The sequence below is a fragment of the Theropithecus gelada genome, chromosome 6 (assembly GCF_003255815.1).
Source record: "Theropithecus gelada isolate Dixy chromosome 6, Tgel_1.0, whole genome shotgun sequence".
Classification (NCBI taxonomy): domain Eukaryota; kingdom Metazoa; phylum Chordata; class Mammalia; order Primates; family Cercopithecidae; genus Theropithecus; species Theropithecus gelada.
This window is the reverse complement of record NC_037673.1, coordinates 22,603,197-22,619,644: the sequence shown is the minus strand read 5'-3', so window position 1 is coordinate 22,619,644 and position 16,448 is coordinate 22,603,197. Positions and strand designations below refer to the sequence as shown.

Below are 16,448 nucleotides of genomic sequence, written 5' to 3'. Positions count from 1 at the left end.
GGGGGTAAAATGCTAATTTCCTGAGCTCTCTCCACTTAAAGACATTAAATATCTATATTGAGAAATGACTGTATGAAAAAGATTTTTTTCATTTTGAATGTAAACAATAAAGCAAAAAAATAATAATTTTAATTCGCATTGAGTTTCTGAGATTGCTTTCCTATTTATAGAGCATGCCACAATACAAGCAAGGATGAATTTACAATGTTCATAAAGCAATCCTGTACACATTTACTGAGGGAAGCATAGTACTTGTAAACAGTGGAGACATATTTTGTTTAGAAAATATGAAATTAAATTTGCAGTAAGGCTCAATGTATCAAGAGAAGCCTCATTCAGAAGGAGAATGGAAGCTCAGCTTTTAATGAGAATTATAGAAAACAGGTTACCATTTTGATATTTTTAGAGAAGGCAAATGAATTTTATGTGTTATTATAAAAGAATAGATTTAAAAAATAAAAGATTTCAAAAGACCAACAAAAGAATTGCACAAATCTCAGGTAGTACAAGTTGGACAAAATTATAACCGGAAATGTATATTCAGAATTCAGAGACAATATCATAAAAGTTAAATGAAAAAGCCAGATGCCTATATAGTCGAGACTCTAGTCAGTGTTTACTACAAAATCAGCAGTAACTGACCTCCTTTTGGATTAAAGTAATAGAACTTGCTGTGTGGTCTTGGCAATTGGCTCAGGTAAGTTATCACATAATTGTGCCTCTTTTTAAAACAATTCTGCTGAGTTTTCTGGAAAATGCATGACCTTTGTTCACCCCAAAAGCAGTATAGTATGGAAATGTATAGGGACCAAAACAAAGGAACAAAATCCTCATGGATATGAGGCTCAATGTTCTGAGCCTACTATTAGAAATGGGGCTCACACAAATTGGAAAAATAAATAATAGACGGTAAGAAGGTGTATTCGTCTGTTCTTATACTACTAATAAAGACATACCCAAGACTGGGTAATTTATAGAGGAAAGGGGTTTAATGGACTCATAGTTCCACATGGCTGGGGAGGCCTCACAATGATAGAGGAAGATGAAGAAAGAGCAAAGGGACGTTTGACATGGTGGCAGGCAAGAGGGTTTGCCTAGGGAAACCTCCCTTTATAAAACCATCAGATCTCGTGAGACTTATTCACTATCATGAGAGCAGCATGGGAAATACCCACCCCCATGATTCAATTACCTCCTACCAGGTCCCTCCCATGACACATGGGGATTATGGGAGATTATATTCAAGATGAGATTAGCATGGAGACACAGCCAAACCAAATCAGAAGGACTTTAGAATTTCATGTCCAAGATATTTTTAAAATACACCTTTGAATAATTTATAGAGGCAAGAATATTTCCTCAGTTACTGACACCTGACTTATATATACAGGAAATGTAAGACTTTCTCAATACTTAGGGTGATACTCAGATAATAACGAGCTTGGTGTTCAGTCTTGCTGCCAATTAAGGTCAGCACACAATCCAAAGTTCAGTCACAGTGCAACAAGAGCTTTCTAAAGTATGCCCTGGGTATTGACAGAAGCTTCTTGGAGCTCCCCAGTGTAAACCGAAGACTACATTGGCAATTGCTGCCATTGCAAATCTCTGATTGAAGCTAATGTAGGTCCTTGTAATGTTGTTCCTAGAGGATCCCCAGCCCTCATATCCAGGCATCTGGAAACATGCTGATAAATGCCTACAATGGCCTGAAAATGTAGCAATTCTCAACTTTTGTGGTTATAGCAGAGAAAAAGTAAAATGCTATATCTCACAGTGGATTCATGTGTGTCCTGGAAATCATATTGCAGTCATTATTCAAATGAAGAACAATTTATAATTTTGACATCTGCAAACTAAATATTGTCTTAAAGACGACTCTATGTTGTGAAGAAAAGTGCATTAATTTTGAAGGCATTAAAAGCTGAAATAAAAAACTAGCTCAGATTCTTTATAGCAAACTGGAGAAACCGGTTGACTTCTGATTCTCAGTTTCTGTATCTGTCAAATGGGCATGATTTATTTTATGTACTCAGTTTAACATCAATAATATCAATTACTTATGAATATTAGTTATTTTTATTACCTCTAAGTTCTGCTTATAGCAATTTATGGGAAATAGTAAGATGGATTTCCTGTGGGTGTAAAATTATACTGGGCAGCAGAAGTCTTTAGAAAACTCGTATTACAATTGAGTTTTCAAGTTATATTATAATTGGATTGGAATAAGTTACTTCTCTCCATTATTCTATTTGCATAAAACAAGTTAGTTTCTATGTTCAGATGAAAGCAAACGAGCAGAATCAGGTACCATGTAGAATCTGGATGTTGGTCAATATCAGTTTAAGAAATAGAAAACTGGAAGTTCTGAGAATAACTGTAGCTGAGAATGTTTAACAGGATTGAGAAATAGTCAAAACATAGGCACAAATTTGAAATTTGCATGGACATTTTTGTAATGGACAGACTTTGAATCCAACTTAACATTTACAGATGAAAACCTCATGAATAAAGCTAGGTATTTTAAGGCAACGTAAAATTTTTCCTAAACATATGATCTCCCCTCTGCTTTAATACCCGCCCTTCCCCATCCTTCTTAATTCATTTGGGCTGTTATAATAGAATCTTATAGATTGGGTCACTGTAAACAACAAAAATTTATTTCTCAGAGGCTGGGAAGTCTAATATCAAGGTGCAGGCCAATTCTGTATCTGGTGAGGGCACAGTTTCTCATTCATAAGTGGCACCTTTTTCCTATGTTATTGCATTGTGGAAGGCACAAGGCAGCTCTCTGGGGCCTCTTTCATAAGGGTGTTAATCCAGCCAGGCATGGTGGCTCATGTCTATAATCCCAGCACTTTAGGTGGCTAGGTGGGAGCCTCACTTGAAACCAGGGGTTTGAGACCAGCCTGGGTAATATATTGAGACCTTGTGTGTACAAAAAAATTAAAAACACAAACAATTAACTGTCTGTGGCAGCACACACCTCTAGTCCCAGCTACTCAGGAAGCTGAGGTAGGAGGATTACTTGAGCCCAGGAGTTCAAGGTTACAGTGAGCTATGATCACACCACTACACTTCAACATGTGAGATAGAGGGGGACCTCATGGTAAGAAAAAAAAAAAAAAAAGTAAAAATTGGTACAAATTCCATTCACAACGACTCTGCCTTCATGATCTAAACAACTCTCAAATGTCCTACCTCCTAATACCATAGCACTGGGGATTAGGTTTCAACATAAGAATTTTAGAAGGACACAAACATTCAGATCATAGCACTCACCATCCATCCCCTCCCTCCTTTCCCCTTCCCTTTCCTACTTTCTTTCTTTTCATCATATCAAGTAGTTTTACTGTTGATATGCTTTGGAGATTATATTTGTGTATACACACATGCATGTACATGTTTAATTTTGTGCATTTATATATTTAATTTTTAAATACCTCCAACAGAGAAAAGCAGAGGAAAAAAATGTAGAAACTATATATAGGTATATTTCAAATAATTGCCAAATGTTTGCTGGATATATTTCATCAATTGTTCCTAAGGAATTTTAAATGCAATCATAGATATCTTGATATTTTACCCTCATATATTCAAATACACACATCTAAAAATGAGAATGGTTTCCTGCATTTTATAGTTATATTTTAGCACTTAATACTAATTATCTATTGCTACCTAATTTATAACTTTTCTCATACCTATTTGTATACATGCTTCCTTCAAAAAAGAAACAATCGAGAATTACAGATTACATTTTTTTGCTATGTCTCCTAATTCTTTCTCTCCTTTTTTTCCATGACATTGAATTATTGAAATGAACAGTACAGTTGATGTCTAGATGTTTGACTCAATACAGTTTATATGTCTTTGACAATTTTATCTTATGGGTGAAGCTGTGCCCTGCATATTATTGCAAATCACTGAGCACTTAAAATTCTGGTCCTCCTATCCTAATGTTGCCAGGACGAGTCATCAGTTCAAGGCAATGAGAAGCAGATCCATCTTTTTTAAAGCCTTGCCTCTCAAAAGGCAAATAATCTATAGGGTGATCGTTAAATAGCATGGGAATATTTGGTTCTCCATTAATCCTTTACCCAAAGATATCAGTGTCTGTGGATGATCTACCCCCTCAAAGCTTACACATTTATTCCCAACCCTGCCATTCGCATACATTCATTATCTGGTATCCTTCTGTAAATAAGAAATTTTCCTCAGGCATGAGACTCTTTGATTAATTGGCAATATAGCTTGTACTGAAAAGGAAAAATTATTTTCATTTACAAATTTTTAGAGTAGAGAAATAAACAAAATAGTTATCTCTAATTGTGGTGTTTTGTTTCCTCTCTGGTTAGTTTATTTTGATTTATTTTCCTTTCCTTGGTTTTTGTTTCATTGGCTCTCAGTTTCCCTTTAAATCTCAGAAAGATACAAGTTTTATTTGACAGGGATCTTGAATAGCAGCTTCCATTTATAAACTCCATGTTAGGTCCTAAAAGTTCCCAAGAACTGTAAAACTTGCTTTTCACAATATTTCCAAATATTAAAGTGAGAAATGTTGTTGATAACATTTTATATTCTATTAATTATTTCCTTTAGGTAGAGAGAGGAATAATTTAGTACCACATAGCAGCATTTCATCTGAACCTAACAGAAGGAAAGAATAAAAAAATACATTATTTCAGTGAGTAATAAAGTTTGGAAAAATAACAACTGTGATTACCTTACTTGAGACACATCCAAGACTTTAATGTGAGGACTTAATCAAATAAAAGAAAAGCAATAAGAAGCCCTGGAATTGTTGTCATTACACATAATTAGAGTCTCATTTTTACATCTTATCTAAATGAAGTTCTGTACAGTACTACACCCTTATCTGCAGTTATGCTTTCTGTAGTTTGTTACCCATGGTCAATCATGGTCCAAAAATGTTAAATGGAAAATTCCAGAGTAAATAATTTATGCATTTTAAATTGTTCTGAGTAGCTTGATGAAATCTTACACCGACACACTCTTCCCCACCCTGGATGACATGAATCTTCCCTTTGTCCAGTGTATCCATGCTGTCAAAGCTCCCCACCCATGAGTTGCTTGGTAACCATCTCTGTGATCAGATTAACTGTCACAGTATGACAGTGTGAATGGTCTATCTGTGAAATTGTGAAGAATAAAAAAGAAATTCATGCATAGTACATATGTATATCGTTCAGTGCTATCCAAGATTTTAGGCATCCACTGGAGATCTTGGAACATATTCCTCATGGATAAGGAGAAAAGACTGTAATGGGTTAGTTAGAAAAGGAGATGGAAACACCAAAATCTCCCACAACACTGTCTCATGCTGCACGATTTGGTCCTTTGCTATATCTATGTCAACTCCTTTTCATAACGCTGTCCTTCACACTTAAAACACATGGACATGTTTTATATTTCCTTAAATTAACTAGTCTTTTTCCAATTATGTTTCCACAAATTAACTCATCTCTTTCCACATGAGCACTTTACAACATTTGCAATCCTGCAACTCATTTCCCCCTTTCAGATGTTTCCACAGTTCCTTTCTCCACTGTCTTCTTTACCCAGTTTATCTGTTCATTCATTATAGCTCAACTCAAGATAACAACAAAGAGGGAAACGTTTCCTGATCCTTCAGGTAGGTGAGGTTCCCTAGCTTTATTCATATCCACAATTCTCCTGCAAGGCATTTACCCAGAGTGTGCAATTGTATAGTTTTGTGTGCATCTGAATAATGTATGTCTGCTTTTCCCATTTAGCCATCACTTCTCAGAAGGCAGGATGTGTTGATATCTCTCCATCATTGTTTTGCAAGAGGTCCAAATGAGAGCTTGGTGTGTCATAGATATGTAATAAATGTGTATTGAATACATAAATGAAACCTGACCTTCTGTGTCTACTAAGAGCATCTATATTGACTCTTGCTCTGTATTTTATACTTTATAAAATGAGTCCATGTACTTTATAAGTAAAGTTTATACTTATAAAATGAGATGTATGTGCACAGCAAAATATGTGAAGAACAAGACAGGAGTCAGACTATCACTTCAAATATGTCTGCTTTAGATTTTCTTTTAAGCAGGAAAATTCATTTTCAATGTCAAATGAAAATTCATTTTCAATGTCAAAATTCAATGACAAATATATCTAATAAAAGATGTTAACTTAAACTTTTTTTAGCTACAATCTAGTGTTTGGTAATCTATTTGTTTTCATACATGTGATACACATGATTCCCAGTGAAATAAAAGAAGATATTTAGCCAACATCTTCTTTTACCCCCAATCAAAGCAATCGCTTCTCTATATCACTCAGCATTGCATTCGCTCTCTTCCTTGCCAAGTTAGATTTTATTTTGCCGTGTATGTATTTTGGTTACATTTAATCCTTTCTGGAACAAGTCACGATGTGCATAAATACATACATAACACTTTGGAAACAGCACGTAAAGATGTTTTGGCAATTGAAAATCTGTACTGAATATTTTCAAATATATAGGTTAAAGCACTGGCTTATTTACACTGTACTGAAAGAGAGTCATGTCCCATAAATCATCACAACTTTGTCAGGGCACTTGAACATTTTGACTTTCAATGTAACTCCGAAAGCCTGCAGAGGATGCTCACTGTGCGGTTGCACAAGATTACAATCATCTAAAAATAATATTTACATATATTTCTGTACATATCATAAGATTAAGGAAACATTAAAGTCAATATCTATATTTGCATTCACTACATTTATAAAAATTATCTTCTCTTTTTCTAATAATTCTGTTTAGAACTTAATCAAAACTTACTTTTTTTTGAAGTCATCACATTTCAATCTGCCAGGGCCCAGAGTGATAAATGTTCCAGGCTTTCCATTTCTGTCTCCTATTTACAGAGGTTCATAATTCAAATGGAAAATCTGCTTTTGGATGAAATGTGGCATGTAGATTTTATGGATGTCATCACATTAAGATGCTTATCACTCACTTCTTCTTTACCTTACCTACATCTCATATTCAGGAATATGAATGATACAGCAAAATTTGCAGATAAAGTGAATAAGGAAACATTTGTGCTCTGCTACACTCTATCTTCATTTTCTGTAGATTTTTAAAATTTCAATTCTTCCAAGTTATTCCTCTGCCTTAACCTGACCAATATTTTGGTCACCTAATCCTTTTAATAAAATATTTAGGGAATATGTTAGGTTTGAGGAGTTAATTTTATGCCCTGATTCAGTCCAGAAAAGGCCATGAATGTTATTGAGTTTCACTGGAAAATCTCACACATACGCAGGGGAGAAGGGCTAAAAAGGAAAGAGATCTAGTTAGATAATAAGATGTAGTGGAGAACACACCAGACAGTCAAAAATACTGAGTTAACTCTCAATTTAAATACCAAATGATGCATCACATTGACATTCACAGCACCTTATCTTCACAGTACGAAATGAGGAGGCTTAACCAGATCATATTTATATCAATATCTACATCTCAAATAACAATTCGATGATAAAAAGAAAATAATAAAATAGGGAGACATAAATTTGTAAGTAAAATTAATGTATTTAGAAAGAGAGAATCATCCATCATTGCCACAAAATCTTTCTTTTCTTAGTATTATCCAACCATCATATTTCTAAAGTTATGTAGTAAATATAAGATATCTGCACAAAGATGAACAGTGTTTCCGAATCCATGGCACAAAAAGTATAGCTTCCCCAGATATGTATACCCATGTTTACACTACAGTAAGATAAGTGTTAACCTGTATAAAGATTTACAAAGTGTAAATGATGAGCATTATTTTTTGAAGAAAACTATGTAAGTTCCACTGATAAATAAATTTTGAGCAAGTTATTGAAGGAAGAAAGAGAGCTCACCAGGGTATTGAAATATCATTTATAAAAACGTGGCTATTTAAATTATCAAGTCTTTAGACAATGAATGAGGTGTATAACCAATAAGTAAGGGCCAAATATTGAAGTATTTTATACATTACCAAATGTTTTTAGTTATCTTTGAAGATGCCCGAATTCCATTCAGAATTCAATGCCATGAATAGGAAAAACCAGTTTCCCTGTTTTGAAATAATACATTGGTTTAAATTGGAAAGCAAATTAGAGGATAGGGTAGAAGCTAGGAAAATGGATGATGACAATCCAAACAAAGGCACATCTTCCATTTGCCCCTCCAAATGCACTCTGCGCTCTTCTGTGTCCAAATCTTTGCCCTCAAGGGCTGAGCTAAACCAACTGCACTCTGTTGTTCTCTAGTTTCCAATTAGATTCTGGGTTCAGCCAATAGGATGTAGGGGCAGGAGGCGGGGTGATAAGCATTGAGTCAGCTGAGTGTAATTATTTATTTGGCCTTATTCTTTCCCAGTTATTCTTCTTTCCAAAGACTATATCTCTTGACAAATAGCACCATCTCTACACAAATAATTCTCTGGTTTCTGGTTACCGCTCTCTGTCTTTCAAGCTGGGGTAGGCTAAAAGCTACTCTAATATCAATAGCCCAGAGGTACTGCATTGTTCATGCTGATTTCCCTAAACCTTTACCTTTGTTAAACTTCTCAAACTTGGAGACTGGGAGAAACATTTGTTGCCCACTGTCACCCTGATCCATACAAAGACCAAAATAACAGGGTGATGCTAAGAAGGAGCTAAGAGCCAGAATTGACAAAATTGGCTTACTTATTGAATATGGGGAGCAAAACAGAAGAATGAATTCAGAGTGTTCATCAAGTCTGTGACTTAACTGTCAAAGTGAATGTTTTCAGTTGACGGAGTGTTCATCAAGTCTGTGACTACACAAATGTTTAAGTGTAGAAAGAGGGGAAAGTTTAAGTGTGTATAAAAGTTCAGTTTTGGGATAAGTCAGAGGTGCCATAATTTCCTCCATATACTAATATCTAGAGGAAAGAAATATGTGTCTGAAATATACAAGAAATATCTAGGATAAAAATAGGTTTTCACATCGTGAGTATATAGCATAAGTTAGGAGGGCAATAAAAATTCCAGCGATGATGTATGTAATGTGGTAGTTGACAGTATTGACGGCAATAATACTGATAAATACCACAGATTAAAGTAAACAGTTTGGAGATGAAGTCATAGCAGTATGTTTGAATTCTGTGTCATGTTGGGAAAATTAGTCATTAATGCCTCATATATATCCTCATCTATCAAAGAGTATACCATGTAGAATTGTAATAATATTTACATGATGTTGTTAATACAATTATTTTCCACCATAACCAACATATATAGAAAGTGATCAAAATATTTATCTTCTTTAATATTGAAGGATAATTAGATATTTTAGTAAAGTTTAATAAACGTATATTTGATACATTAGCATAGCAAAAAATATGCGAAAACTACAATGAAGAGTAAAACAAGATACTAAAATAGAAGATTAAGAATCTAATGTTTCATAATTGAACTGAATATAATTATAAAAATGAGAGAGATTTTATTCTGTATTTACCACAGTGAATAGGACGCTTTATTCTTTTCACTTAAATCAACATGTATCAGATTTTTTGAGATTCTACAAAGTATAAGAGAAAATCAACTGAGAATTATTGACATAACTGAAGTATGGAAGTAATATAAAAACTGCATTATCCTACATCTGCAGGATCTAATACATTTTTACTAGATTGGTTTTATTTTTGCATGTTAATTGAATATTTTATTTATATGCATTAATGCAGAAATCTGCTAAACTTCCTAAATATTATAAATGTGTGATGACTCAATGGAATAAAAATTTACTTCATGCTCATCTAAAGTCTAAAATGGATGTTCCATTTGGTAAGAGCCTATCTTCCAAGACATGATAAAAGAACCTAGTCTCTTTCCATCTTGTAGCTTTTTGCATATTTTTCAAGTTTTCTGTGCTTGTCTGTATCAAGTCAGCAGTAAAAGCAAGGAGAAAATATAGTCACCAAGAGAAGTTCCCATTGAACAAAACAGATTTGGAAACTACATTATTTTGTATAGAACTTAGTCACATGAACAAATATATAGGGAGCGTTTGCAGTTGTAGTTTAGCAATTCGCCCAGGCAGAAGAGAAAATGAAATTAGTAAGCAGCAAATCAATGTCTACCACAGGTGGAACTGGGGAAGCTCACCTGTTTTCAAATATCTTTCACTAATGTGTTAATTCGGTTTATAAATCAGCTTATACACTAGCATGTGCTTTACCTCTTCTAATGATATTTAATTTTGCTACTTTATTTGACTTACTCTAACACAGAACAGAATAAACAACAATCAAAAAATACAAACACATAACTTTGAGTAGATGACACACTTTACCGAAGACTTAAGGAATTTCCTGCATGTTTTTTTAGAGTTGAAGTAATTAGCTATACATTTTTTTCTTCCTACCCTTAATATCACACTGTGCATTCAAAAACAGCTTATCAAAGCATTTTTTCTAAACAAAGGCAGTTCTCTTCTTGAAAGAAATTGATTTCAGTTGCTTAGAATGAGCATTTCTCTTCTCCATATATGTGTGACTGCATACATATATATTTTTGCACATGAACAATTTTGCAGGAATTTGTGAACATTTATATTCTGAGCACTGAGCTAAGAATTGGAGATATAAAGATACTTAAGACATAATAGCTATTCTTAGAGCCTACTAGGAAAGGCAAACACTTAGGACAGAAACTTCAGATTATATAATGAGTGTTGTAAGTGTGTGATGAGTGCTGTAAGAGTACAAAGAGAGAACATATATATTAGTAGAGATTCCCTGGGATGCCAAAGAAAAAGCACTTTTCCAGCTTAACAAGTGACATGAGTGAAGCGTCAAAATACATTATGTGCATAAGTATAAACAAGTAGTTGAGAGGGCCTGGATTACATTGGGTTCCATTGCATTCCTTCTTAAGATGAGACTCTAAAGATAATTATAAAGAAGCTGATTTTAAGGCCTTGGAGAAAGTAAAGGCTAGGTGGATGCATTCTCACAATAGGGTGTCACCCACTCCCACCATGCCCCTTACCTGCATACATGCATGCACACAATCTGGGTGGTTCCTCCAGGATTTGGAAGACCTGGCTATCCACAGTGGTCATGTAGCAATGCCCTTCCAGGCTCACTTGTTGTTCCCTGCCTTGGTATGTGTGTTAGTCTGTCCTCATACCACTATAAAGAACTGCCTGAGACTGGAAAATGTATAAAGGCAAGAGGTTTAATTTATTCACAGTTCCACATGGCTGGGAAGGCCTCAGAAAACTTAGAATCATGGTGGAAGGCACCTCTTCAGGAGAGAAAAGGAGTGCTGAATGAAGAGGAAGCCCCTTATAAAACCATGAGATCTCATGAAGACTCACTATCACAAGCACAGAATGGGCAAAACTGCTCCCAGATCCAATTATCTCCACCTGGTCCCACCCTTGACAGGTGGAGATTGTTACAATTCAAGGTGAGATTTGTGTGGGGACACAGAGCCAAACCATATCATTCTACCTTTTGCACCTCTAAAATCCCATGTCCTCACATTTCAAAACACAATCATGCCCTTGCAACAGTCCCCTAAAGTCTTAAGTCCCCAAAAGTCCAAGGCCAATAGCTTATCTGAGACAAGGCAAGTCCCTTCCACCTATGAGTCTGTGAAATCAAAAGCAAGTTAGTTACTTTCTAGACACAATGGAGGTAAAGGCACCGGGTAAATGTACCTGTTCCAAATGGGAGACATCAGCCAAAACAAAGAGGATACAGGCCCCATCCAATTCTGAAATCCAATAGAGTGGTCACTAAACATTAAAGTTACAAAATGATCTCCTTTGACTCCATGTCTTATATTCAGGTCATTGCTGATGCGAGGGGTGTGCTCCTACAGCCTTGGGCAGCTCCAACCCTGTGGCTTTGCAGGGAACAGCCGCTCTCACCACCTCTTGGCTACTTTTATGGGCTGGTGTTGAGTGTCTGCAGCTTTTACAGACACACAGTGCAAGCTGTCAGTGCATCTACCGTTCTGAGGTCTGGAGGACGGTGGCTCACTTCTCATCGCTCCAGTAGGCAGTGCCTCAGTTGGGGACTCTGTGTGGGGCTCCAACCCCACATTTCTCTTCTGCACTGCTCTAGCAGAGGTTCTCTGTGAGGGCTCTTCCCATGCAGCAAACTTCTGCCTGTACTTCCAGGTGTTTCCATACATCCACTGAAATCTAGGTGAACGTTTTCAAACCCCAATTCTTGACTTCTGTGCACCCTCAGGCTCAACACTATGTGGAAGCTGCCAAGGCTTGGGGCTTGCACCATCTGAAGCAATGGCCTGAGCTGTATGTTGGCCTCTTTGAGCCATAGCTGGGGCGGCTAGGATGCAGTGCTGCAAGTCTGGAGGCTGCAAACAGCAGAGGGTCCTGGGCCCAGCCTATGAAATCATTTCTCCCTCCTAGGCCTCAGTGCCTGTGAGATGGTTAGCTGTGTCCCCACCAAATCTCAACTTGAATTGTGTCTCCCAGAATGCCCACGTGTTGTGGGAGGGACCCAGAGGGAGGTAATTGAATCATGGGGACCATTCTTTTCCATGCTAGTCTCGTGATGGTGAATAAGTCTCAGGAGATCTGATGGGTTTATCAGGGGTCTCCGCTTTTGCTTCTTCCTCATTTTCTCCTGCTGCTGCTATGGAAGAAGTGCCTTTTGCCTTCTGCCATGATTCTGAGGCCTCCTCAGGCATGTGGAACCGTAAGTCCAATTAAAACTCTTTATTCCCAGTGTCTGGTATGTCTTTATCAGCAGTGTGAAATGGACTAATGTGGCCTGTGATGGAAGGAGTTGCTGCGAAGGTCTCTGACATGCCCTCGAGACATATTCCTCAGTGTTTTGGTGATTAACATTCAGCTCCTCATTACTTATGCAAATTTCTGCAGACAGCTCGAATTTTTCTCCAGAAAATAGGTTTTTCTTTTCTCTCTCGTGGTCAGACAGCAGATTTTCTAAACATTTATGCTCTGCTTCCTCTTGAAAGCTTTGCTCCTTGGAAATTTCTGTTATCAGATACACCAAATTATCTCTCTCAAGTTCAAAGTTCCACAGATCTTTAGAGTAGGGGCAAAAAGCCACTAGCCTGTTTGCTAAAGCAAAGCAAGAGTTACCTTTGCTCCAGTTTCCAAGAAATTCCTCATCTCCATCTGAGACCACCTCAGCCTGGGCTTCATTGTCCATATTATTATTGGCATTTTGGCCAAAACTATTCAACAAGCCTCTAGGAAGTTCCAAACTGTTCCGACCTGTACCTGTTACCCAGTTCCAAAGTTTTTCCCACATTTTTGGGTATCTTTATAGCAGTGCCCCACTACCCTGGTACCAATTTAATGTATTAGTCCATTCTCATGCTACTATAAAGAACTGCCCAAGACTGGGTAATTTATAAAGGAAAGAGGTTTAATTGACTCACAGATCCACTTGGTTTGGGAGGCCTCATGAAACTTACAATAATGACAGAAGGCACCTCTTCACAGGGCTGCAGGAGAGAGAATGAGTACATAGTGAAGGAGGAAGCCCGTTATAAAACCATCGGATCTTGTGAGAACTCACTCACTGTCACTGGAACAGCATAGCAGAAAACTGCTCCCATAATTCAGTAATCTCCACTTGGTTCTGCCCTCGACATGTGGGGATTATTACAATTCAAGGTGAGATTTTTGTGGGAACACAGAGCCAAACCATATCAGTATAGTTATGGCTACATCCTAGAAAGCAGTGGCACCCATGACATGGCACAGGGAGTTGGTACTACAGGTACACAGAGCTCCTGGACATCTCATGTTGCTTCACAGCTCATGATCAACTGGATCCTGTGAGTGTATGACCAGGAGGGCCAGACCCTGCCCCTAAATTCAAAGATCTGGTTCTCCTGGATGCTGGGACTAAGGATGTGGAACAGGAACAACAAGCTGCTTGCCTGACTGCTGATGACTTGATGCCAGTGGTGGAGGTCCTTCCTCAACTTTGAGGCCACAGAGATGCCCTTCCTTCTGCCTCTGGACAATAACGGAGGACAGTATCCAGCTGGTGTTTGAGCTGGGAATGCTCTACTAGTTGCACTACAACTCAGCAGCACTTGCCCATGGCCACCCCAACAGAGCTGCTCTTGCTTGTCAGCCTACTGGTCAAGAGCACAACTGGAGATGGAGATGCAGATGACCCATGGCCAATGCTTGCCTGCACAAGGACCTCATGGGCTGGCTCCTTTGCTACCAAGTGCCCAAGAGCAAGATGGAAAACAAGCACACCAAGGTACTGCTAAAACTGGGCAGGAAAGAGCCCAAGCATAGCCATAGGTAGCAGCCTATGGGCTAGTGGAGTGATGGCCTGACTTTGCCCTACACAGACAAGGCCTGTGGGGAGTAAGGGACAAGCTGCTGGTATGCCCTCCATGTGCTCAGCTTGGGGCTGGATGAACCTGCGGTCAGCAGACCCTGGACCTGGCCTTCATGTTGGCCACCACACTTCCCCACTTGGCTCTTGGGATTAGCCCAGCCTTCAGAGGTGGGGAGGTGGGAATGAGGGAGGGAAACAAAATTCTAGGGGAGCTCCTTCAGCTTTGAATTCAGGGGAGAAGGGGCAGGGAGTGAAGTTGTGCTGTCATCTGAGAACATTGTCCTTAGGCTACAGAGCTTTTCCTTCTCTGCCTCTCAGGAGGGACTGATGGAAGGCCCTTCAGCTTCTCGTGGGTGCTTCAGTCAGGATCCTCCAGAGAAGTAGAACTAATAGAAGGTATATATAGAGAGAAAGAGATTTATTATGAAACATTGGCTCATGCAATTAAAGAGACTGGCAAGTCTAAATCGGCAGTGTGGACAGGCAGACTCCACACCTTGGAGTGCACAGTACAGCTGAGGTCCAAAGCCAGCCTGATGGATGCTTCCTTCTTGCTCCCAGAGGCAGAACTTTTCCTTCTATTCACGCCTTCAGTTAACTGAATGAGGCCCATCAAATTATGGAGGGTAGCCTGTTTACTGAAAGATCACTGATTTAAATGCTAATCTCATCCAAAAACAACATCCAAGTTGATACATAAAATTAACCATCACCTGTGGGTGATCAAGGAGCCCAGAAGAGAGAGGGAAGTCTCACTTCCAGCCACTTCCAAGAGTGTCACTGACCAGAACTGATGGTGAAGGGATGCCTTCTAGGGTCAATGGCCATCTTGGATGTGGGAGTATTTCATTATTTCTCAGTTTTCATTGCTGGCATATCTCTCTCACTTTGGAGCAAGTGAGAGCCCAACGCGAGCCTTCTGTTACATTTGCACCTGCGTTGCCAGGTGGGTGAGCACAACAGTGCCCAGACCTCTCTGCCACATGGCTCCCCAGAGGACTACAGGCCAAGGCAGCAGACCCCTTGGCCCACAACATGAGAGCACATTGGTTGGTGTTTTTATCTTTAATGAAGATTTTTTAGATGTAATATTTTCACTGAATACTTCATTTTATGCATTTGTGACACTTTAGTTTTAGTGATGCTGATTTCTCTTTTAAGACTTTAAGGGAGGGAGTAATATCCTTCCCTTTTAAAGTGTATTGATTGATGCCTAGACTATTAAAGTGAGCTGATCGCTTATCTGAGAAAGGTGAGCCTCAGTCATGTCTGAAAGGTCAAGATTCTCTGTAGCTGCATGTGTGGCTTGGGACAGTTTACTGCTTCTCAGTTCTGGATAAGGAATGTTTGGTGTTAAGAATCACAGCTTTGTGATCATGAACATAACTCTGGCAATTCTGTTCTGATATCCACAAGTGCTGGGCATGGGAGAACCCAATAAATAGCATAAGCTTTAACACCCCATCCCCGAGAAATAGCTGATATTTACTACCTGTGAAAACTTACCACCGGCCGGGCGCGGTGGCTCAAGCCTATAATCCCAGCACTTTGGGAGGCCGAGACGGGCGGATCACAAGGTCAGGAGATCGAGATCATCTTGGCTAACACAGTGAACCCCGTCTCTACTAAAAAATGCAAAAAAAACTAGCCGGGCGAGTTGGCGGGCGCCTGTAGTCCCAGCTACTTGGGAGGCTGAGGCAGGAGAATGGCGTAAACCCGGGAGGCGGAGCTTGCAGTGAGCTGAGATCCGGCCACTGCACTCCAGCCTGGGCGACAGAGCGAGACTCCGTCTCAACAACAACAACAACAACAAAAGAAAACTTACCACCTAACAATAACTTTATGATCATCATCATTTTCACAGTAGCCTGGATGGATATTATTCTGTATCCAGTCCACACACTCTGGATTTCCTATATTCTGAAACATGGCTGACATATTCTTCCTTCCATCTCATTGCTATGGTGAATTGTCTTGTGTTCCTAAGAGAAACCAGACCCTCCACCTGTGAACTACATTCCCTTGGCTCTCACCCACTACTGCCCTCATGTTTGCATATGCTTCTCTCTCTCTGGCCTCACTAGCATCACTCCT

General features: G+C 38.6%; 1 protein-coding gene and 1 pseudogene across 4 annotated transcripts in view; both read left to right on the top strand.

Annotated features, from left to right (window-relative positions):
• Positions 1-16,448, top strand: part of CDH12 (cadherin 12) — a 1,140,321-nt gene that overhangs the window by 240,460 nt on the left and 883,413 nt on the right. The gene's annotated exons all lie outside the window — the stretch shown is intronic.
• The window catches only part of LOC112626977, a 28,692-nt pseudogene continuing 26,424 nt past the window's right edge, over positions 14,181-16,448 (top strand).